Here is a 24,717-nt window from a genome sequence, read left to right on the forward strand (position 1 = left end):
TGTCTTTTTTTTAGATGGATAAAAAATCCTCCATTATTATTGAGGTGGAGTTCTATAATTTTAGTAGATGTTTTTCTTAGTAATTTATATATAAATAAATATGTTTAAAATTATAATCATATATTAATTGATTATCATTTCGGTGTATTCTTTATCATATTCTAATTTGACTAAAAAAGTTATCCAATTTATTTAGTGATGAATAATCCTTTATTTATTATTTTATTGTAGTTAATACCATAGTACCTCATAGGTTGGATGAGTTTATATATTGTTAATAAAAATTATGGATATTTGGTTATATGAAAATAAGATTAGTCATAAAAATAAACATAATATACTATATTATGAGTTATTTAATTCGTTTTATTAGGTTCATATGAATTAATATGATTAATTTTGGAAAAATAATAAATATTTTGATTTAAATTAAATCTATTCTATAAATTTATAAATCTAGCTATATACAAAAAAAAAAAAAAAAAATTCTAGTTAATACCATAGAAACTCATAGGTTGGATGAGTTTATATATTTTTAATAAAAAATATTCATATTTGGTTATATAATGAGGGTAATTAAAATATTTTTAATTAGATTTATTTAGTTTCCTATGAATTGAAAATAATAAATATTTTGATTTAAATTAGATTTATTTAGGTTCATATGAATTAAAAATAATTATTTTTGGTTAACTAGTAAATATTTCAATTATAGTTCCTAGGTTAAAAATATTTTTAAATTAGGTTTATTTAGGTTCATATGAATTAAAAATAATTATATCTAACAAATTAATTAATGAATTAACTGTCTTTTGGACCAGTCAAATATAGCTGTCAGTGTGGTCAATTATAGTTGATTCTTGGTCAATTATAGCTGTTTTTTTGTAATTGTTTGAATGATTTTTCTATTTAAGCTATGCTTGGATCTGGATCTTGATCTTGTGATGACGATGAACCACACTTATAAGTTTTGATGTGATTATCTCCGAAAACCTGTCTCAAAAATTTGATATAAATCACAGAAGCCTCATTTCAATAAGAAAATAAAAATTTAAATTTAAAAAATTTCAAAATATTTAATTTCTTCACAATTTTTATAAATTTTTTTATAAAATTTATTTAAAATTTGAAAAAACTCAATAATTTTTTTAACTAAAAACAAAAGCAATATAACCTCAACTATATAATAATAATGTTCCATGTGCGAAGATGCGGTTGTTAACAGGTAACGTGCGAATCTCGTTTCATATAACACTTTCCGTAGGTAATTCCAGACATTTTAAAATGGATGGATGTACGTTATTGAAGACGGATATTGGGGTCCATGTGCGAAGATGGTGTTGTTAGCGGGTGACGAGCGAATCTCGTTCCACATTTAATAAGAAATTCCAAACATTTTAAAATCGATCGATATATGTTATTAGAGATTATAAAGGAGGAGGTGGTAGTTGCAAATCGATCGATATATGTTATTAGAGATTATAAAGGAGGAGGTGGTAGTTGCAAATGGTTTGTGTTTCTTTTATAAAATCATTGATTTTTGTGAAACATATGTATATTTTTTTAACAGTTATATGACTTTTTATAAATATATTTTTATAATTGCTTATATTTATTAAATAGTTAATATAAAATCTATATTGATATTTTTTAATTTTTCTTAAGTTACAAAGAAAAGGGACTAGTGAAGTTCGACCTCGAAGGAAAACCAAGTTTGATTTTTCACATCACTAATTTCAAGTAGTAGGAGACTTTAAATTTCTGTAGTAGGAGACTTTAAATAGAAAATTAAAGTGTTTTTAGTTAAAATTATTAATTAAATAATTTTTATTTTCTAATTTTATATTAATATTATTTTTTCACAATTTAATTATATAGAATTTTTGTTTTTGTATATTATCATATTATTTTAATAATAAAATAAAAATTATAATAATATTGGATAATAAAAATAAAATATTATTACATTTTAGTTGACATTATTTTTTAATCTTTTAGATTTTAAATTAATATCAATTTTTAAAAATTTAATTACATGTTTTTATATTATTTTTTTATTTGAGTAATAAAAGAACATTTATAATAATTTTTGAATTTAGGTTTCTGTGATCATTATCAAGTATTGAGAAAATATTATTTTTATCGAAAAATTTTGTTATCAGTGGATAAATGAAATACGATGTGATTTAGGCCAAAAAATCTTCTCATTTATAATAATATTGGATAATCACATTATGAATGCAATATTATCATGATGATGATGATGGTGGTTAAAGTCCACTAAGACCAAATTGGTCTATCGGACCTATAATTTTCTTAGTTTCTAATTTCTTGGCTCCTCGTCGTTCTTGGCGTGATTGGTACTGTAGCTTTCTTTTTTCCTCTATGGTCTTCCAACTTCCTTTATCTTGCATCTCCTTCATCTCTTCTGGTTCTTGGGACATTGGTGTCTTAGCTTCGCAATCTATTGTGTTTGTCCTTTTGAAGATAGTCAGAGAAGAAGTATGGTCTAGCAGATCTTCAATGTTGTTAAATTAAGATTTCTTTTGTGTGGTATTTTAATCCTCATAACTGTTGATGCTTGAGGTGTTGTCAAGTTCACTTTTTTGTCATTGGGTGGGGCTTCCCCCCTGATATTCTTGAGAGTTGTTTCTTTGTTTCCTAATTTCTTGTGATTCAGCATTTTCTCGAGAGTATTCTTCTTTGATGATAGTGTAGTGTCCTTTTTGTGCTCCTTCCTACCATGTAGATCTGTGGTGATTTTTTAATTTTTCTAGGAGACTTTTTGGCAACTTTTGGCTAGATGGCCTGTCTCAAAGCAGCATCGACATCTGAAGAGGACACTTTCATAATCGAGTTTCTGGTTCCACACCTAGTCTTTACTTGTTAGGTGTATTTCAGCTGGGAATCTGGCGCTGAAGTCCATTTCCACACAGATGCATGCATAGGTGGTTCTAACATATTCCTCTGTTTCTGGGCACCTACAGTAAAATTTCCCAATTGCATTTCCAATGGCTTTTAGCTAGGAGGAATTCCAGAGATGCAAGTGTAGGTTTCGCAATCTCACCCAAACTGGTGCGGAGGTTATGACTATTGTTGAGGGAATGAATGATGGTTTCCATGGCTTCATGAAGGCCTGTGTTTTCCCAAAACCAAGGGCCAGAATCTAGAATACATTGTCTGCTTTCAGGGTTTTCAAAATCTACTATAAAGAGACCCCTAACACAGGGGTAGATATTAATTGAATTAAAAATGATAGGCTTCCATACCTCCGAGATCCAACTATGGAGAGATGTCAGCCGTGGCCAAAATCCGTTGAATCGGATTGGAGAGTTGACATTAATTTTACAACAAACCTAGATTTATTAAATTTATTAATTTTACAACAAACTTATATTTATTAAATTTATATAATTTATTAATAAAAATTATAAATTCTAAATAAGAATAATAATTTATATAGATATAGTTGCCGAAGAAGAGGTAGTTACACTGGTTTGTGTTTTTTTTAATTTAGATTTAATTTTTATAACTAATATATTGATTTTTTTTTAAATATATTTCTTTAGTAAGTTTAATGACCATTTATAAATAAACTTTTATAATTGTTCACATTTGTTAAATGGTTAATTTAAAATCCATGCTTATATTTATCAACCTTTACTAAGTCATAAATAAAGGGACTAGTGAAGTTACACAGTTGAAGGAAACACACGTATGAATTTCCATATCATTACCTTTAAATAGTAGGAGATTTTAAGTACAATATTAAAGCATTTTCAATTAACATTATTAATTAAATATTGTTTTTTTTATTTTAAATTAATATTAATTTATATATATATATATATATATATATATATATATATATATATATATATATATATATATGATTTAAATAATAAAATAAAATTTATACTAATGTTGGATAATCACAATATGAATACAAGATTATATAATATAGTTGACATTAATTTTACAGCCCACCTAAATTGATTAAAATAAATTGTATAAATTAAAAGAATAATTTTAATTTAAAATAATTTGTTAATGAAGAATTATAAATTCTAATGAAGAATAATAATTTATATATAGTTAGTTGGCAAGGAGAAGGTAGTTGCATTGATTTGTGTTTTTAATAATATATAGAGTTAGTTGGCGGTAAAGAAGGGACAAGAAAGTAGTTGTAGTGGTTTGTGTTTTTTTAATTTAGATTTAATTTTATAAATAATATATTGATTCTTTTATAAATATATATCTTTGATTAGCTAAATGACATTTTATAAATATATTTCTATAATTGTTGACATTTATTAAATGGTTAATTTAAAAACCATGTTTATATTTCTCAATTTTTACTAAGTCATAAATAAAAGGGCTTCGTGAAGTTGCATAGTTGGACTATTGGAGGACAAACAAGCCTGACATATCACTAGTTTTAAGAAGTCAGAGAATTTAAATAAAAAATGAAAGTGTGCAATTAATATTGTTAATTAGATGTGCATGCAACTACATGCTATTTTCCAAATGAAAGCTACACAATCTTGATATAAGCTTCCTTCCACGGTGAAGGGGGTAGGAATTTAGAGGAAATAGATTTAGAGAGCGATGACTAGTAAGAACTAGGGTTTACAGAAATTAATCAGGCATTGAACACCATGGAGGGGCGTAAAGGGGGGAGCTCAACTGCCTCCTATAGTCAGGCAGTCTCCAGCCGAGACAAGAAACTGCTGGAGGTTGAAAAGGTCTTTTAGGAGGAGGGAAGCAGGACAACGACGACACACAGGAGCAGAATAATAGGAGGGAGGGAGAGAGGAAAAAAGATAAAGAAGAAGAGGACAAGAAACAACAAGAAAAAAAACAAAAAACAAAATGGTCCATGTAAGCCTAAGATCGTTGTCACACCCAGAGTGGTGTTAAGTGATCCAACACTGTAGGTGCATAGTGATCATATGAGGACTTATGCTATCATTTGTAAAATCATGGGGTTATGGCCCATAGAGAAGGTGCTATAGGAATGGATTAAATATCACTGAAACCTAAAGGGGATATAGACCTACATCTTCGATCAAAGGGTTTCTTTACTGTACTCTTTACTAACATCGAGGATAAAGATAGGGTGTTTGAAGGAGGGCCCTACTTCTATGCAGCTGCAAGCCTCTATATGTGGCCTTGGATGATGAATTTTGTCCCAGAGCACGAGACCTTCACTTTGGTCTTGGTTTGGGTACGACTCTACTCCTTATCACTAGATTACTTGTAACCAGAATCTTTATCAGCAATAGGAATTAAATTACGACGTTTTGTTAAAATATCTGAGGCAACGAGAAGGGGAAAGTACACCTCCTTTCCCCATATATGTGTGGAGATGGATCTCTCTGGATCTGTACCGGATGAGGTGATCCTGGAAGTTTTTGATGAAGAATGGGTGCAAATAGTGGATTATGAACATGTTCCTTTTAGATGTCACAAATACCATTAACATGGGCATCTATTCAGAGACTGCCCTATCAACAATACAGAGAGTAGGAGTAAAGTTACAATAGGAAAGAAACTAAAAGCTTTCGTAAAGTGGGAAATAGAGGTAAAGGAGGGAAAAGGATGGAAAGTAAAAACCACACCGAGGAAAAACAGGCAAGTCAGAACAGGTACAAGACACTAGAAGAGGAGGAAGAGGTAACAAAGGAAAATTAGGCCACAGAGGACAGCCCAGCGGAGAAGCAAAAGGAAGAAAATAGGGAGAAGATATAGGAAAATAACTAGCAAAATTATTCTATGTTGAGCAACATGGAACCAGAAATGGACAAGGAAACGACCCCGAGAGACGTGGAAACGAAGGATCATGAACTATAGGATATTCTCAAAAGAGAACATCTAGATCTGGAAAGATTCCTAAAACAGGGGACCACGGAAGGTATGGATTCATTACCTCAAGATGAGTTTAATAGAGTGCAGCAAATGTGTTTGTGGATAACTCAGGCTAAAGGGCTGGGAGGGAAAAGAAACCTTGAAAGATAGGACAACCAAGGGGTGAAAACCTCGAAAACCACATCAGGACTCGCTCCCAGAAACCCAGGAAGGAAAAGGGGCAGAAAGAAACAAAATGAGTTATTGATAGAATGTGGAAAACTGATGATAGATTCAGGTAAGATGAAAGATCTAACCAACTACTTCTTTACAAATATTTCTTAATGAAGCTCACATCATGGAATGTTAGAGGTCTAGGAAGTAAAAGGAAGCCAAGGAATCTTAACAATAGAATGAAACAAGAAACTCCATATATGATTTTCATCCAGGAAACTAAATGTTCAATTCAAAAAATAAGAGAAACACGCAACAAATGGCTCAAGAGATATGAATTTCTAGAAGTCAAGGTAGACAAAACAACAGGAGGTATTCTCACACTTTGGAACCCTCAAAAGTTTGGCATAGTGGATGCTACAACATCTAGGAATTATTTATCAGTGGTTATTCAGCTTGTGGGAGACAAGGAGACTTAGTTAATCACAAACATTTATGGCCCTCAGAGACCTGATGAAAAACTCAGACTACTCACATCTCTAGAGGGTCTAAGAGATAGACATTCAGGAATACCATGGATTCTAGGTGGGGACTTTAGCATGATGAAATCCCTGTCAGAAAAAAAGGTGGGACTAGAACACTAAGTAGAGACTCTATAGAATTTGAGAACTTTATAGACAACATGAAGCTAGTTGACGTAGTTACAAGTAATGGCCTCTTTACCTAGAACAAAAAAAGTGGAGGGGAGTCTCAAGTAGCCTCAAAGTTGGAAAAATTCATTATCTCAGAGGACCTCAAGCTCACAGGCCTTGATATGACAATGAGAATTCTCCCCTTTGGTGGCTCGGACCATTGGCCTGTTCAATTTGAGGCGAACAACATTAGAACCCCAGAGAACAGACCTTTCAGGTTTGAAAACATCTGGCTCAGCCATCTAGAATTTAATAGCAACATTGAAAAATAATGGAAAGAAGATCTACAGATCTAGGGAATGAGGATGTTTCTATTACACAAAAGATTGAAACATATCAAACTCAGGATCAAAGATTGGAATAAGAATGAGTTTGGTGATATTTTTGAAGCAAAGAAAGTTGTTGAAAGGAAAATGTAGGAAATTAATCAAACCCTTATCACCGATGGATTTGATGGGGAAAGAAATGAACAAGCCAACAAGCATCAACAAGATTGGGACAACTTATGCAATCAAGAGGAAATATTTTGGAGACAAAAATCAAGAGTCTAATGGCTAAAAGAAGGGGAAAGAAGCACAAAGTTTTGCCACAAATCTATAATGGAACATAGGTCTCACAACAAAATCTCCACAATCAAGGACTCCAGAGGCCAATATCTCAATACCCATAAAGAAATAGAAGCTGTGTTGGTTCAAGATTTTCAAAGCATAGCAGAGGAACCTCTCTTAAATAGATCACAATTTATCATAGACTTCACAAAGCACATCCCTATGCTAGTAACAAGAGAAGATAATTATAATATTAATAGGCCGGTGAATGAAGACGAGGTTAGTGAGGTCATCAAAGAAATGCAAAATTGAAAAGCGTCAAGCTCAGATGGTTTTAATGTATATTTCCTTAAAGAAGGTTGGAGTAGTGTTAAGAAAGATATTCTGAATGTGGTGGAGGACTCCAGGAAAAATAGAATTGTATTAAAGGCACTGAATACATACTTTATCTCATTGATTCCTAAACAGAACAATGCAATGACACCAGAAAAATTTAGACCTATAGCTTTATGCAATGTGGTGTATAAGATAATATCCAAAATTATTGCCAACAGACTCAAACCCCTTCTTCCAACTCTGGTTTCTGTGGCGTAGACGGGATATGTTGAGGGCAGACAAATTCTCAATAATTTCATTCAAGCGCATGAGGTGGTTCACTCATTCATGAGTAAAAGGCAGGCAAGAATGGTTATGCAATTGGACCTAGAAAAGGCATATGATAAGTTAAATTGGACCTACATCAGGAAGGTCCTGCTAGCTTTTGGATTTGACCACAATTGGGTAAGATGGGTAATGGCCCTGGTGTCTTCCGCTAGTTTTTCAATTCTTGTAAATGGTTCTCCATCCAAGACCTTTAAACCTTTAAGAGGCCTCAGGTAGGGAGATCCTCTAGCCCCCTTTCTCTTTATTCTTATGATGGAAGGACTAGGTCGAGCCTTAAATTCTGCTAAAGAAGCAGGTAAGATCCACGGTCTCAAACTATCTAGGAATGGAAAAGCTTTGACCCATCAACAATTTGTAGATGATACCATGCTATAGGGCATTCCCATGGTCAAAGAAGCACTAGCTTACAAACAAATCCTAAGTGACATTGCTATGGTGGCAAGCACAGAGGTGAGCCTCTCCAAATCAAAGATTTTCTATTTCAATACTGACATTGCTATTTAGAAAGATATCTCCAGAATTCTGGGCTTTCAAAGAGATATGCTACCTTCCAAATATTTGGGAGTACCACTCATAGACAAACCTCTAAACAAGACTGTTTGGGAGTCTGTGATTAATAAGTTGCAGGACAAGACTCGAATATGGACTAACAAATCTTTGAACTTGCCAGGCCGATTGGTGCTTTCAAAAGTTGTCCTATAAACAATCCCCATCTTCATGTTTTTAGCCCTTCCATCTCCGAAAGGAGTTTTGCAATAATGCAGAAATATCCAAAGATATTTCCTTTGGGGTAAAGGGGAAGAAAAGAAGAAATGGGCCTTGGTAGCCTGGGAAAAGATTTTTAAACCTAAAGACCATCGAGGTTTAGACTTGATGATCCTAAAGTGCTAAATAATGTTTTGGGGGAAAAATTATGGTGGAGATGGATAAAACATTCATATGCTCCTTGGGCTCAAATTTGGAACCAGAAATATGCAAGCAATTGGAAAAACAAGGACCACATAAGAATGTATGGCATCATAAAAGGCTCCCACATCTGGAATAAAGCTTGGGAAAATAGAGACATAGTTCAAAAGACTAGCTTCTGGGAGATTAGAGTGGGAGACCTGGCATGGTTTTGGGAGGATAAATGGCAAAAGGAACCTAAGTTGTTAAGAGAGGACTTTGTGGATCTCAAGAATGATGCTGATAACAAAGGCTTACTCTGGGTAAATGATTTTTGGCATCAGATAAATACTGAAGGAAAATGGAGAACCTAGAAGAAAATGGAATATAGGGATAATAACCCCTTAAAATCAAAGGCTGATGCTCTAATGGCCATTTTGGATCAAAGAAAGATATTTATATCAGCTAATGCTGACCAGCTTAATGGGGAACTAACAATGAGGGCACCTTTAACCTTCAAGAGGCAAAATGCATAGGCCTTGAGCTTGATTCCACAAACTGGATTGGGTTTGGAAGAATCTCTCTCCAGAGGAAACAAGAATGGATGAAAACCAAATTGTTCATGTGGAAAGTACATCATAAGAAAGTTCTGACATGGGAGAATATCCGAAAAAGGGGAATTTTGGGCCCATCCAGATGCCAGCTATGTGAATCACAAGAGCAAACAGTGGAGTACCTTCTTGATACCTGCACATTTACCTCCGCGTTGTGTGATGGTTTTTCCTTAATATTCAGACAAACATACAGGGACAGAGGAAGAATTACCAATACCCTAAGTAAATGGAGGAGGAACTTCTCTGATTATGAAATGATAAACAAAGCTTGGGCTTTAACTCCAAGCTTCCTAATATGGGACGTCTGGAAAGAACGCAACAATAGAATTTTCAAAAATAAAAAAAGCTTTTCCCAGACCATCATGGAACAAATTTTAAGACAGCTCAAGGAGACGGTTGGAACTTTAATGCAAACACCCCCTAAAAATCTCCCTTCAAATGTTGATGTGCAGATAATTCTTCATTTGGGTATGTAGGGGCTTATTCGTCAGGGCAAGAATAGGTTGGTAAATAAACTGGTCACTAATAAATATTTCTAGCATCCTCCCCCTCAGGGGTTTATGAAATGTAACATATATGGGGCCTCACAAGGAAATCTGGGTATGGGTGGTTATGGTGGTGTAATAAGGGATGAAAAGGGTTGCATACAATATATTTTTCATTTCAATCTAGGAAGAGCGACAAACAATATGGCAGAGCTAATGACACCAGTCCAATGTTTAGAAATCCTGAAGAACGTTAATCTTCATAATATCATAATTGAAGCAGATTCTAAGCTGATCATCAATTCGGTCAAGAGAATCTATTGTGGTTCAGCTCCTGAAAAGGTCTCGAGACACTAGAGGCTTCTTCAAGTCTATCAAAGAATCTGTAATAGATCTAATCTAAAAATATATGATAATAGAAATAAATCCAAGAAATAACCAGATCTGAATATAGATATAAACGCTTCACTTTATTAATAAAAACCCTTAAGGTAGGGAAACACCATACATTCACTCCTTAAGGAAGGAGAACACTCCACAAGCCATATGCATGTTGATACAATATTCCTTGACATCTCTTAATGGAGAGTCTCTAGTCTCTATATAGTCCTCATACATACAGTACCATGGGTCATTACCATGGTTCCCTCAATACCATCTATCTAATACCATGGGCTTATTACATTATTGCTAACTACTTGTGGTCCCTTACATGATACGGATTAACCACCTTATTTATTACTATGGCCCATCCCATTATTACATTATTCCCTTGGGTACGTCCCTTTATACCCCATATTATCCCCCCTAGGTATACTACATTCCACCCCCCTTAACATGTTTTGTCCCTGAAACATGGGAAGAAAAAAATAATAAGATCTACTCAAAAGAGTAGTCCACTGATACCATGCGCGTGCATCTAGCCATCCAAGAGAAAGGTGAACCCTCAATCTCGTTGGTGCCTCGCTCGCTTGAGATGGAAGTTGACCTTGGCGGCTCTTCTGTGTTGATGTGTAATAGGTGGATCTTCGCTCCTCTCTATCTGTCATGCGGGGGTTGCTATCCTTGTGGCTAATTCATTTCCATCTTATTGGTTGTTTTCTTGCAGGGTGATGTGGGTAGTGATCATCTAATGTAACATTTTCTGCTTCAGCCTCTACCTATTTTTCTAGTACCTGATTTGATGTTTGTGTTTGGTTGTTGACCATCAATGGCTCATCATCTGATATCTCAGTCCTTGTAACATCTTCTGCTTCAGCCTCTGTGGACTCTACTTGTTTATTGATGGAAATATTCTGTAATGTAATTTTCTTCTTTTTATACTAGAGCTTCAGGAATTTTTTCTGCACATTAATATTGATAGTAACCATAGATTCCATCCAAGGATATCCCAAAACAACATCCATGTTATCCATACCTTAAGTATAAAAATCACCATGCAACACATACTTATCCATAGAAAGCTTAAAATCCTTATAAACTTGAACATCGTCATCATCAACCTGTGTGTTTTCAATGTGTTTTGCTGGAACTTGCAATATTTTTGCCAAATTAACATTGATAAAATTATTCTTGTAGTTAGGATCTATAGACACAATCATCTTCTCCTTCTGAATCAATCCATGAAACTGCAATAAGGAGATACTGGTAGGAAATAACCCCACATTTTTCTCATTATCTTGCTTTCTAGCATGAGACCATTTGTCCAAAACGAGTTTTTCAAATTCTTAATCTGAAAGTTTGGTCAACTGCTTGTTGTCAAGTGAGTGCCACCATCTGGCATCCTCATCTTGGAAACCAAGTGGTAATAAAACCTTCCAAGTTTTCCCATATGTGAACTTTTGTATCTGTATGAATTCTTCAATAGTAGGGCTATCATCTTTTCCTGTAAAAAACATCTTGCTAGACGGCACGAAAAAAAATCACTTACTTGCCGAAAATTTAAAGTAGTCGCAGTTTAATCAATATTGCTCCATAATATCTATTATGACCTATTTTCAGAAATGGAATGACCATTCTACATCTTCACATGTGATAGAAATCCCGATCTAGGCACTAGAATTTCAGATTTGTGCTACAATTGTTCCATCATCACAAACATTTCTGAAAAAAAGTGCTGATTTTAAAACAACGATAGCTCCCTCATCCAGAATCCAATTCGAATGATTTTTTTTTAAATTGGGTATTTTGTCACAAAAAATCAAAATCTACAATTAGATGCTACAGATTTTACACCAAAATGTATAGATCTACTCTATGAACTCACTGCCCCAAAAAATGTTTGCAACCCAACTGATTTTTAAATCAGTAATATCCCCTCATCTAGACTCCGATTCGACCGATTATTTTTTTGAACTTGGGTATTTTTTAACAAAAAATCCATATCTACAATTAGATTTCATAGATTTTTCACCAAAACATACATACCTGGTCGACAAACTCGCCACCCTGAAAAATGTCTGCAACCCAACTGATGTTTTTAAATCAGCGATATCTCTCTCATCTAGACTCCAATTCAACTAATTGTTTTTGTCAAATTGGGTATTGTTTCACCAAAAACCCAGATCTAAAATTAGATTATGTATATTTCGCCACAAATCATACAGAGCTAATGTGCAAACTCGCTGCCGCGAAAAATGTTTGCAACACCACTAATTCTTAATTTAGCAATATCTCCTTCATTCAGAATCTGATTCAACCGGATCTTTTTTTCAAATTGGGTATTTTTGTGCAAGAAACCTATATCTGCAATTATATTCTAAAAATTTTTCATGAGAAAATATAGATCTGATCTGCAAACTCGCCACCCCAAAGAGTTCCTGCAAAAATAAAAAAAAAATTCTCTGCTTTTCCCAAGAAAGTGCTATGATACCACTTGTTATAGATCTAATCTAAAAATATATGATAATAGAAATAAACCAAATAAATAACTAGAATTTAATATAGATATAAATTCTTCACTTTATTAATCAAAACGTTTAATGTAGGGCAACACCATACATTCACTCCTTAAGGAAGGAGAACACTCCACAAGCCATATGCCTATTCATACAATATTCCTTGACATCTCTCAATGGGGAGTCTTTAACCTCTATATAGGCCTCATACATATAGTACCAAGGGTCATTACCATGGTTCCCTCAATACCATCTATCTAATACCATGGTCTTATTACATTATTGCTAACTACTTGTGGTCCCTTACATGATACAAGTTAACCACCTTATTTATTACTATGGCCCATCCCATTATTATATTATTCCCTTGGGTACCTCTCTTTGTACCCCATATTATCCCCCCTAGGTATACTATCGGGTAAGAAGGTAGGTACCCAAGGGAATAATGTAATAATGGGATGGGCCATAGTAATAAATAAAGCGGTTAACCCGTATCATGTAAGGGACCACAACTAGTTAGCAATAATGTAATAAGCCCATGGTATTAGATAGACGGTATTCAGGGAACCATGGTAATGACCCATGGTATTGTATGTATGAGGCCTATATAGAGGTTAGAGACTCCCGATTGAGAGATATCAAGGATTATTGTATGAACAGGCATATGGTTTGTGGAGTGTTCTCCTTCCTTAAGGAGTGAATATATGGTGTTGCCCTACCTTAATGTTTTGATTAATAAAGAAGCACTTCTATCTATATTCAAATCTTGTTATTTTTGGGTTTATTCACATTGTCTTATATGTTCATATCAGATCTATAACAAGTGGTATCAGAGCACTTTCTTGGGCAAAGTGGCGATTTTTTTTTATTTTTGCAGAATTTTTTTGGGCGGAAAGTTTGCAGATCCGATATGTATGTTTTGTTGGAAAATCTATAGAATATAATTATATATCTATTTTTTTGGTGAAAAAATACCCAATTTGAAAAAAAAATCAGCTCAATTAGAGTCCGGATGAGGGAGATATCGCTGATTTAAAAATTAGTGGGGTTGTAGACATTTTTCAAGGTGGCAAGTTTGTGGAGTAGATATGTATGTTCTGGTACAAAATATTCAGAGTATAATTGTAGATATGAATATTTTGTGAAAAAGTACCCAAGTTCAAAAAAGAATCACTCTAATCAAAGTGCAGATGAGGGAGATATTGCTAATTTAAAATCGGTTATTTTTTTAGAATTTTTTGTGGCGGCAGGAAAGTTGCAGAGAAAATTTGAAATTCAAGCATCTAGATCAAGATTTATACCACATGGGCAGATGCAGAATGGTTGTTCCATTTCCGAAAATAGATCATAATTGGATTCTGAGCAATATTGACTAAATTGTGACAATTTCAAATTTTTGCCAAATTTTTTTGTGATGGCAGGCCTAGATCCGAATTTGAGGGACTTGTATAAATTTGATGGCTCTCATCCAGTCACATGGCTAGCACAAATGGAATAATACTTTACATTGAATCACATCAGAGATGATGCGACTCAGCCGAGTGTTGGAAGCATGTACTTGGACCACGCAACATGGCAATTGTGGCAAGGGCATTCTAAATGATATCCAAGGACAATTACTTGGCAAATGTTCGCAAAATCCATTTGTGACCACTTTAACCCTAAATATAATTTTGGGGGACCTCTTGCCAAGCTCAGATAGATAGACACACAATCTAGCAAAGATTTTAATTTTACACGAAATAAGGAATCCAAGAAACATAAAGGGTTACCTTCTATGGGTATCTCCTTATTGCAGGTTCATGGATTGATTCAGAAGGAGAAGATCATTTCGTCTATAAATCCTAGTTGCAAGAAAAATATTATAAATGTCAATTTGGAAAAAAGATTGCAAATGCCAGCAAAACACATTGAAAACAAACAGGTTACTCTTGACCTGCTCTTGATGGATAAGTATGTTGTTATGCTCTTGACCTGCAAGAAGATACCAGAATACCAAATATGCGAAGAAATATACCCAAAACACAGAACAATAAGAAATAACAGCAAGTATTTTATTATTCAGAAAGAAATGTTCACTTTCCTCTTTGAGGGGGCAACCTCCAATAGAGTTGCGCTAAATTACAAAATAAGACATGATTCCCTCGAGGGGAGTCTCTATCCTTTATATAGGGTTCATACATGGAATACCATGGGTCAATACCATGGTTCTTATTAATACAATCTATCTATTTACCATGGCCCATTTGCAGCTAACTGTTGTCCCTTCTTTAAATGTGGGTCAACCACTTACAATTATTAATATAGGCTTTATTGACTCTTTAATTAACTATAATTATGACTCGATCCCGTTGCATAAATAATGGGGTTAGGGTTGGACCCTAACATACCCTCCCCCATAAGAATAGCCTTGTCCTCATGGCTGAAGCTGCGGAAATTACTGAAGGATAGTGGCTAGTTCACAGGTCGCATTTTCTGGAGAGGTGTCTTTCCACTTGATGAGGACTTCCTTGATTGTGTGGCTGCGCAGGTGTCATTCTCATGTGTCAAGAACCTATTCAGGTTGGAGCCATATTGACCCTTCTTCATCCAATTCAGATAGACTAGTTTGAATTTGGCAATGGTTCCCAATAACTTTCTTGAGGCATGAGACATGGAATACTGGATGGTTTTTTGTAGTGGGTGGCAAAGCTAGTTTGTAGGCGACTTCTCCAATGCGCTAAAGTACTTGATACGGTTCGTTGAATTTTGGAGATAATCTCTGACAACCCTTGTCTTTGAGTGATGTTTGCTTATATGGTTGCAGCCTCAAAAATACTTGATCCCCTTCTTGAAATTGGCATTCTGAACGATGTTGATCTGCCTGTTGCTTCATTCGATTTTGAGCTTGATGGAGATTCTCTCTGAGGTGGGCCAGCATGGTTGTGCAGTTCTATAGGAGTTGATCCACTGCTTGTGCCTTCGATCATCCCTTGATATAAGAAGTAGGTGAAGGAGGGAGTTGACCATAAACTGCTTCATATGGAGTCATTTTGGTGGTGGCATGATAGTTGGTATTATACCACCATTTGGCTAGAGGTAACCATTGTACCCATAGGTGTTGCTTTTCTGAAGTGAAACACGTAAAGTAGGTCTCCAGACATTTGTTGACTGCTTCAGTTTGACCATCAATTCGGGGATGATAGGAAGTACTGAGTTGTAGTTGGGTACCTTGTAGCCTGAAGAGTTCCTACCAAAAGCTATTGGTGAAGATTGGGTCATGATTAGACACAATGGAAGTGGGCATGCCATGAAATTAGAAGATCTGGTCCATGAAAATTTGAGCAGCCAAATTCGGTGTAAAAAGGTGGTGTAGGGTGCAAAAATGAGCATAATTAGAAAGTCTAACCACAACCACCATGATGACGGACTTGTTTCCTGACTTCGGAAGACTCGTAATGAAATCCATAGAAACCTCTCTCCAGATTGAGGTCAGGATGGGAAATGGTTGTAATGTGCCTGGGGATTTGGCTATTTCTCCTTTGTGGCACTGACATATGTTGCACTTGGCTACAAAAGTAAGGATGTCCTTTTTCATGCCCGTCCAAAAGAATGAATGTCGAGTGCAAACATAATTCTTCTAAAATACTGAATGGCCTGTAGTGGGAGATGAGTGCAACTCTGCCAAAATGTGGCTTTCGAGGGCGGATGTTGGTGATAACACGACTTCATCCTTGTAGTGAAGAATCTCATCCTACAAAGAGTAGCCCGCTGTGGAATTTGGGTCCGCCTGCAATTGGTTAATGACATGGGAGAGAAAGGGATGTGAAAACCATTCTTTGCCAGCCTCTTCAATCCATTCTGGAATGGGAAGGGAGATTGCAAGCAGGGTGCTTTCCTCCTCAAATTGGTGTGATAATGCATTTGCGATGATATTTTCGCACCCTTTCTTGTAAATTATCTCATAATCATATCCCACCATTTTGGCGAGCCATTTATTTTTTGGTGGCAAGGATAGGCATTGCTCCAAAAAATATTTAAGGCTTTGATGGTCTGTGCGGATTTGGAAATGACGCCCTAATAAGTATGGTCACCAGGTATCTACTGCATGTAAGATGGCCATCATCTCCTTCTCATAGGTAGATTGTCCCAAATTTTTCCCACTTAGTTGTTGGCTAGTGAAGGCCAAGGGTCGACCTTATCTATTGTGGTTCGGCTCTAGAAAAGGTCTCGAGACACTGGAGGCTTCTTCAGGTCTATCAAAGAATCCATCTCTACCTTCAAAACATGAAAAACTTAAGCTTCACACATGTGCATAGGACGACCAACAAATTGGCGGACATACTTGCCAACAAAGGTGTTCTCTGCACTAAAAGCATAAATAAGTATAGATGGCAAGAGATTCCGCGGGGTAGATTGAGGGATGACTGTCTCAAGCAGGTGAATAAGGACCAAGAGATACATCAAAATAGAGAATGTGAGCAGTAATAGAGGTTTGGTTTGTAGATACACTATCAACATGAAGGGGTTTTCTAGAGGTAATTTTGGAAATTACACGCAGGCCTTTGTTAGCTTTATCATGCTAGAACAGCTCAGAAACAGAGTTCTTGGGTGGGAGATGATCTGCAGATTGAGGAATTTTTCAAAACATTCTCCTAACACAGATCAACTTAGTTTTACTCGGTGGGAAGAGGGGGTCAAGAGTCTTTAGTTAGAAGGAACAACAGAACACCACCATAGGTATATAACTGTGGGCAATGGATACAGTGAACCGGCGGGGTTTCTCTATAGGTTTTCGGATGATTGGATGGCAGCAATCGCTCCTGCTTTTCTTAAAATGGAGATTCCTCTCATCTGTTGGATCAGACAGCTGAGGATCAAGGGTGGATATTCGAATTGTAGATTGATGGGTTCAGGTCAGAGTCTTTGCTTCCTCAGTGGACTCGAAACCTTCCTCATAATTACCTTTAGTTTCAATATCGCCCTCAAGGTGGTTTTTGGCTTATCGAAAGATCTCAACTCCAGAAAGTGGTTTCAAAGATTTGAGCCCAATGCCACTCAACATGTAACACGTGGCTCTAGTAGGAGAGAGAATATCGCCCTCATCAGGTGGGTATTCTCTGGGCTTCTTTTCCATCCGATATGTTTATCAACTATTGGATCTTACGAGGCGGATCAATAGCCCAGGATCAGTTTGCATGTTGGTGGGTCTGGGTCAGAGTTATGCCTTATTTTTATCATCTATTCTTGTTCAGCTTCATGGTGGGTAGCAATGAATTTCAGGCAGACCACATACGCAATGTTTATGCCCCTTTTTGAACCTGAAATTTGAATAGTTTGGTTTTTATTTCCTTTTCGGGTCCGGTTTTAGTTCCAACTTATATTCCTTTTTTCACTCTGTTGGTACGGATCAAATTGCATCTGTATTTTGAAGGGCGTAGGGGTGGAAACCCATAGCACAACTGGGTAGCCTTGGGCTTCTGGGCCCATACCCTAGGAGGGATATTTAATTATATGTCCCCTAGTTCCTTAGGGTTTGTTGTAATTTATGTAATTAGTCCTTTTTGTTTAATATGAATAGAAGACACGACTCTTGCTTCAGCAAAAAGAAAATTAATATTGTTAATTAAATATTTCACATTTTATTATTATTTTTTCAAAATTTAATTATATAATTTTTTTTATATTATTATATCATTTTAATAATAGAAGAAAAATTATAATAATATTCAATAATAATAGTAGAAGTTTATACAATATAGTTGACACCATTATTGGATTTTTTAATTTAAAAAATATTAATTTTTAAAAATTTAACTATTTATTATTTATATTATTTTATTCTCGTAATAAAAGATTTTTTTCATAATATTGGATAATCACATTATGGATACAAGATTATACAATATAGTTGGCATTAATTTTGCATCCAACGTAGATTTATTAAAATAAATTATATAAATTAAAGAATATTTTAAATTTATATAATTTATTAATGAAGAATTATAAATTCTAATGAAGAGTAATGATTTATATAGAATTAGTTGGTGGAAAGAAGGCAATTACATTGCTTAATTTTTTTTTATTTTTTTTATTTAGATTTAATTTTTATAATTAATATACTGATATTTTTTAAAATATATTTGGTTGACTTGATAAAAGACTTTTTATAAATATATTTTTATAATTGTTCACATTTATTAAATGGTTAATTTAAAATCCATGTTTATATCATAAATAAAAGGAACTTGTGAAGTTGGACACTTAAGGAATAACAAGTGTGACTTTCCATATCACTAGCTTTAATTAGTAAGAGACATTAAATACAAAATTAAAGTGTTTTTAATTAACATTATTAATTAAATAATTTTTATTTTTAACCTTAAATTAATATTTTTTTTTCAAAATTTAATTATATGTTTTTTTTTTGTATAATTTACGATGTCTGCAGTCATAATTATCTCTCTGCTATAATAATTCATGATCTGCGGTAATAGAAAAACAATTTGGCTCACGTACATCCGCGACTTGCTGATATCAGGTGCACACATTCCTTATATTGTTCTAATATATATCTGCTCATATATTTCAACTATGAATAATTCACCACAATTTATCAAAGATTACCAAAGGTAGACCTAACACAGTTACTCTATAGAGCCTCTATGAGTATATAGAGTCTTTAAAGAAAAGTAGAGAAGAAAGAGAAGTCAAGCTACAAACAGAGGTAGCAGCCATGCTGGAAAATAAATTCACATCTCTTGAAGAGAAGATCCAAAAAAAAAATAGAAAATAAAATAGAGATATTGGAAAATAAGATGGAGGCAATGGAGACTAGGTTGCAGGTAATAGAAAAACAAAACCAATATATGAACCAAACATCCCAGCAAGTAGATGTTGACACTTTAGAGAGTCTTAAAATGAAGGACATGGTTAGAGAGCTAGAAGATACAGTTAATAACCGCTTCACCCTAAATACTGTGGCAAGTAAATTAGATATGAAACTAATTAAAGATGAAATGAAAAAATTGATAGAATTAGAGCATGAGTGTAACAAAAGGGCCTTTAAACTTATAATATTCGGTTTGAAAGAGGAGGTAGAGGAGGATACTTTAGCCATATCCTAGACATAATTACATAACAGATTACAAATTGAAACAATGTGTCTCATAGAAGCAACAATGTTGGGGAAACTAACTGAGAATGAAGGAAGGATGATCCGAATAAAGGTGAGATCTAGTGACAATAAGTATGACATACTTAGTAAAACCTCAAGTCTAAAAGGAACAAGAATATTTATAAATGAAGATCTCATTCCAGAAGATCAAGAAGAATTGAGAAAGGAGGTTGAAAAGGTAAAGGAAGCTAGGAAGGAAGGAAATTGGACAATAATCAGAAATAGAAAAGCTGTTATTCGAGATAGAAACCAAAAAGATAATAATAAATAGCAATTCAACATGCTCTAGATTCTTTCTTGGAACTATCGGGCCTTTCCATGGAACAAAGCCCCCAAGATAAGTTGAATCTCAAATGATGTTGATATTATTTTTCTTGTTGAAACTTTGGAGCACGAAGAATCTAAGGTCCCTAACATAGATGGCTTTACATTATGGTCTACCTGGAATAAGCGATCCTCCTGTAGGCATTGGGGGTATAGCTTGTTACATTAAGAAGAACATCTCTCCCCATGCTAGGATTTAGAAAAATGACCCTTACAACCAATATAGTTGGATAGAAATTACTAACATCTATGATAAAAAGACCTACATAGCAATCTGTTATTCCCCGCCCCCCCCCCCACCCCATCAATTCTAACTTCTATAAGAAAAAGAATCTAGATTAAAATAGTTCTTAAAATGGTTTAGAAAATGATATTTCTAGTCTAAGGAATGAAGGAAATATCGTTTTAATGGGTGACTTTAATGCTCAAACTTCAAGCAACCAATCTATTCTTCTAAGCAATCATTCCAACCCTAATCCTCTTTGGTTAGATGAAGATGTTCCTCTAGCTAGCTAGTACAAAAGGAGCTATGAAGACCTCGGGGAGAATTTGCTTAGGTCAGAGCTAATGAAGCTTTGTAGTGCTTAGGATCTCATAATTTTTAATGGTATAAAGAGGTGGTCCAATTCTAGCTAGATGACCTGCATCCATGGGCTTTGTAGTAGTGCGGTAGACTATGTTATCTCCGATCTACCTCTCTACAATGAAATAACAAATTTTGACAACTTAAATGACCACGAGCTTGACTCTGATCATAGGCCTTTACTTATAACTCTTAAGTTTGTCATGCATAGATATCCCATAGAAGATAATCTTTATATCCAAAAGAACTGAATCATTGATAGAAATAAAAAAGATCTCTTTCTAAATGAATTAAAAACTAATTTGCTTCCTTTATCTAGTATAGACAATAGAGAATATCTCTATCATAATTTTACCACAACCCTCTCATATTGTATTAACAAGTTCTCAATTGAAGTTTCAGGTAATAAAAGAAATAACAAAACCAATCCATGGTATGACAAAAATTGTAAAACTGTGAGGAGAGAAATTAAGGGAGCTGTTGATGAATCTCTTAAAATTGGAAAGATAAAAATATACAAAGCCCTAACTAAAAGGAAAAAAAGGCAGTATATTCATAAAAGACAAAAGAATCTCTTACACCTCTCTAAGGTAGCTCCTAAGAAATTCTGGAGGCAGATTCTAACTAGGAAAACTAAAGATAATAATAAAATTTCTTTACATGACTGGAATTCCTATGTTAAAAAGCTTTATGAATCTCCAAATTTCATGGATAACTTTGAAACCATGATCACAATGAAATAATTTTTCTCATTAGAAGACATTGATTTTGTGGTTAATTGCTTGGCTAATGGGAAAGTTAAGGACATTCAAGGTTACCAGGCGGAAATATTAGAAATTGGAGGTCGTGTCCTCATCCCCCACATTCACAAGATTTTCAATCAAGTGGTCAAGAAAGGGTTCCCTAAACCATGGACTCAAAGCCTCATTATCCCTATTTTTAAATGTGGGGATACAGATAAACCCTCTAATTATCGGACAATTATGATTAGCCCTCTCCTAGCAAGGTTATATGGTATTATTTTGGAAGGGAATTTAAGTATATGGCTTGAAAGTGAAGGTAAGTGAGCTAAAGGCCAAGCGGGTTTTAGAAAGTAGCACTTAACAACAGACCACCTCGTTACGCTTAGGATCATTGTGGAGGAATGACCCAATGATAAATCCAATCTCCTTTGTTGCTTTGTGGACTTTAGAAAGGGTTTCGATACGATTCCTAGAATCAACCTTTGGAACAGATTAGAAGAGCCAAAGGTTCCCTTTTAGTTGAGAGCTGCTGCTATAAGGTTATATGAGAATGTAATTGCCAAGTTAAAGAGAAATGAGGGGTGGTCAAAAGATATTAAGTGTAATATCAGAGTTAAACAATGTTTCCCCCTCTCCGCTACCCTATTTGGCATTGACATCAGCAAGCTAGAAGGTTGGTTAGAGGAAGAAGGATGTGTTGGCACGATCTAGCTAGGATAGTCATCATCCTTCTTCTCTACATTGACGATATTGTTCTTCTCTCAAGGTGCCCATCTAAGCTTGATAAGAAACATAGACTTCTTAAGGATTTTTGCTCTACCATGGGTATGATTGTTAACACTCACAGAACAAAAGTTATGATTATCAAATCCAAGAAGGACATTTACACTAATTTTATGTATGACAATATTAATTTGGAGGAAGTGTCTTCCTACAAATACCTAGGAATTGATATTCATCACAATCTCAGCTCGAACTATAGCATTGCGAAAAAAATTAATGGGGGATGGAAAGATTATTTTGTTCTTGAAAATAATTGTAAAACAGTAAACCTCGTAATGTGGGATAGAAAGAAGTTCCTCTTCGAAAGTTTAGTCACTCCAGTTATCTTATATCGATGTGACGTTTGCAGTTGTAGCATCTCTAGACAATCCTGGAGAAAGATTGAGCAAATACAGAAGCATTTTATAACGTATAGCCTCAAAATTGAAAGCAACATAGCCTATCCTATTCTCCTTATAGAAGTGGGTCTTTCCCCTACCAAGAGCCTAACTATGACTAGGCTTTTGTTGTACAAGCACAAACTCAAAAACATAGGAGACCATAGACTTCCTAAGCTAGCTTTAAATTCCAGCTAAAACCACCTAAGGCTCAAACAAGTTTGGTATAAAGACACCAGGGCCTGGTTAAACCATTGGGAGATTAACAATAATGTTGCATTTCAAAACATTAATAACATTAATAACATTAAAAATATTGTTACTTCTAAGTTGAAAGAAAAAATATGGTGTGAGAAATATTTAGCAACTAAAATAAAATTAAGATATTATAAGGGGGTCATCAACCCCACCATAGAATATCAAAAGTATCTCTATGTTTTAATTATCTCAAAGAATAAAATTAATATAGCCAAGATTATATAACGAACTCTCATAAGCTCCATAGTTAAACAGGTCATTGGGCAGTTCCTAAAACACCATGGATGGAAAGGTGCTGCCATCTCTATGAGAATACAAACATCGAGGATGAAAATCACTTCCTCTTACAGTGCCCCACATACAACCACATTAGATCTCAGTTTGAAAATCTTTGTTGCAATACTGACCTTCCTATCCTTTTACGATGTCAAAATTACAGTGAGCTCGAGAGGCTTCTCTCCAAGCTTTTTGAGCATAGGAATAAAATCTTAAATGAAACTAAATAATTCATTTGTTTAGGTCTGATAGACCAAAGTTTGGTCTCAGTGGAATTTAACCATCATCATCATTATATTATCATATTATTTTAATAATAAAATAAAATTTTTAATAATATTAAATAATAACCATAGAAGATTATAAAATATAGTTAACACAATTTTTGGAATTAACATTACAACTAACCTAGATTTATTAAAATAATTTATATAAATTGAAAGAATAATTTTAATTTATATAATTTATTAATGAAGAATTATAAATTTTAATGAAGAATAATAATTTATATAGAGTTAGTTGGTGGAGGAGGAGGTAGTTGCACTAGTTTGTGTGTGTGTGTGTGTGTTTTTTAATTTAGATTCAATTTTTATAACTAATATATATATTTTTTAAATATATTTTTTTGACCAATTAAATGACCTTTTATAAATATATTTTTATATTTGTTCAAATTTATTAAAGGTTAATTTAAAATCAATGCTTATATTTCTCAACGTTTACTAAGTCATAAATAAAAAGGCAGTGAAAGAAAAAAACTTTGACTTTTCATATCACTAACTTTAAGTAGTAGAATCCTTTAAATTTTCATATCACTAGCTTTAAGTAGAATCCTTTAAATACAAAATTAAAGTGTTTGCAATTAACATTATTAATTAATTATTTTATATTTTTTAATCTTAAATTAATATTACTTTTTCAAAATTTAATTATGTAAATTTTTTGTTCATTTATATTATCATATTATTATTTCAGGTTGGTCTTTATTATATACATGAGGGAGACTGTTGACTTCATCTCCCGATGATTGTTCATATTTCTTATTATTTATTTACATCAATTATATTTATTCACCCAATCCTGATGATTAGGTGTCAACATTCCCCCCCTTAATCTGAAGGGACGTTGGTGAGTCCAAGCATCATTTTGAATCGTTCAAGCTTTTCTCTTCGAAGTGCTTTGGTGAAGATGTCTACAATTTGCTCATTAGTGGAACAATGATGGAGACGGATTGTTTTGGCCTCAACATGATGTTGAATCAGATGATATTTAGTATTGATGTGCTTCGTTCGATCATGGAACTTTGGGTTCTCGGTCAACTTTATTGTAGAGGTATTGTCAATCATGAGTGGAGTTGATTTTATTTGTTTTACCTGCAAATCTTCAAGAATTTTCCTGAGCCGCACAATTTC

This window comes from Pinus tabuliformis, chromosome 1_1 (assembly GCF_031772625.1).
Source record: "Pinus tabuliformis cultivar Carrire ecotype Pingquan chromosome 1_1, CPIR1, whole genome shotgun sequence".
NCBI lineage: Eukaryota > Viridiplantae > Streptophyta > Pinopsida > Pinales > Pinaceae > Pinus > Pinus tabuliformis.